Source organism: Equus przewalskii, unplaced genomic scaffold, assembly GCF_037783145.1.
Source record: "Equus przewalskii isolate Varuska unplaced genomic scaffold, EquPr2 ChrUn-6, whole genome shotgun sequence".
Classification (NCBI taxonomy): Eukaryota; Metazoa; Chordata; class Mammalia; order Perissodactyla; family Equidae; genus Equus; species Equus przewalskii.
In genome coordinates, this window is record NW_027228754.1 from 3,022,314 (window position 1) to 3,024,147 (window position 1,834).

A 1,834-nucleotide genomic window follows, 5' to 3' on the forward strand; every position below is an offset into this window, starting at 1 on the left:
CTGGATATCAATTAGAATATTTCCCCTATTATATTAAAAGCCAATAAAATTCTTTAAAAAATAGTCCAGAAAAAGTCTTCTTGTGACATAACCAATCAGTAATTGGTTACTGAATAAACAGGAAGTGAATGAATTAAAAATTAGGAAACACGTCACCTACATATATATGGTGTTTTGCTAAACTAAATTAAAAAAGCACTTGGTAACTCTTATCATTTTTCTTACTCACATCACAATTTTCAAACCATACTGAGGGGTAAATGTTTACTTGCTGTTTCTTTCAGATACTAAACATTCAAACAATGAAGATCAACCAGACAATGCTGCAGGAATTCATTCTCATTGGCTTTTCTGTTTACCCACATGTACAGACATTCCTCTTTGTGGTCTTCTTTTGCCTCTACCTTCTCACTCTCACAGGTAACCTGGCCATCATAGGTCTTAGTTGGTTGGACAGAGCTCTCCACAACCCCATTACCTCTTCCTCAGTGCACTCTCCTTCTCTGAGACCTGCTACACACTGACCATCATCCCCAAGATGCTGGCAGATCTTCTGGCCAAAAGTAGAAGCATTTCAGTCATAGGTTGTCGCTTGCAGATGTGTTTCTTCTTGGGACTTGGTGGCACTAATTGTGTCATCATTACGTTGATGGGCTATGATCGCTTCCTGGACATCTGCAACCCTCTCAGATATCCACTGCTTATGACCAACATGGTATGTGGACAACTTGTGGCCTCTGCTTGGGCTGGAGGCTTCTTTATCTCTCTGACAGAGACTGCACTGATATTCAAGGGCTCTTTCTGCAGCCCCAAACTTGTCAAACACTTCTTCTGTCATATGCAGGCAGTTGTGAGGCTGAACTGTCTAGACACTGACCTCATAGAATTGATTATAACTGTGATCTCAATGTCAGGTTTGCTGGGCACCTTCCTGCTCATTATCCTCACTTATGTTTTCATTCTTTCCACTGTCCTCAAGATCCCTTCAGCTGAGGGTAAACAGAAGGCATTTTCTACGTGTGCCTCCCACATCACAGTGGTCACCATCCACTTTGGTTTTGCCTCTATTGTTTATCTGAAGCCTGAAGGCTCAGGGGGAGATGAGACACTGATAGAAGTTCCTTACACTGTCATTACCCCATTCCTAAACCCCCTCATTTTCAGCCTCAGGAATAAGGACATGAAGACTGCTTTTAGAAAGGTATTTGCAAAGACGAGATCCTTTAAAAAATAGTTTTGGATTATTGCTGCATGATTGAATGTCCTTAGAAGTCAGTGAAGCATCTACGCTATGACATCTGGAGGAGCCTGTACCATTAATCTTTTTCTGGAGATTGGCAGATGGATATCAAGTGACTGAGTCTGGGACCTACCTAAGTTATCACAATCATCTACTCAGCCTGTTAAGGAAGTCGTCTAATTCTTCTTCTTGATTGTTGATATATAAGCACTTAGTACTGCCATTTATCTTTTGTTTTCTGAAAGTTCTGTATTTCCCTTGTTTCTTGTCCAAAGTATTTCCACCTGCCAATTCAGTTTGACGATTCTCTATGATGGTTTTCTCAGTTTATTCTTTATTTATCATTTGTGTCTCTGTTCTGATTTTTTCTTTAGAGGCTACCATGATATTTATATAAAAAGATCTCAGACAAAATAGTCCATTTTATGATAGCATCTTATGTCCTTAGCCTAAGCAGGTTCTATATCTTTCCTCTTCCCCATCTAAGTTATTGTTGTTACTCCATTTTGTGTTGTGAGTTTGTGTTATTGTTATTCCATTTTGTGTTGTGAGTTTGTGATTGAAGTGATTATAGTTATTTTCAATGCTTTCTTT

The 1,834-nt window shown here is 39.1% G+C and overlaps 1 pseudogene; it reads left to right on the forward strand.

The window, feature by feature from the left end:
* The first annotated feature begins 260 nt into the window (after positions 1 to 260).
* Positions 261 to 1,234, forward strand: LOC139081684 (olfactory receptor 10X1-like; annotated as a pseudogene).
* Positions 1,235 to 1,834: the final 600 nt, after the last annotated feature.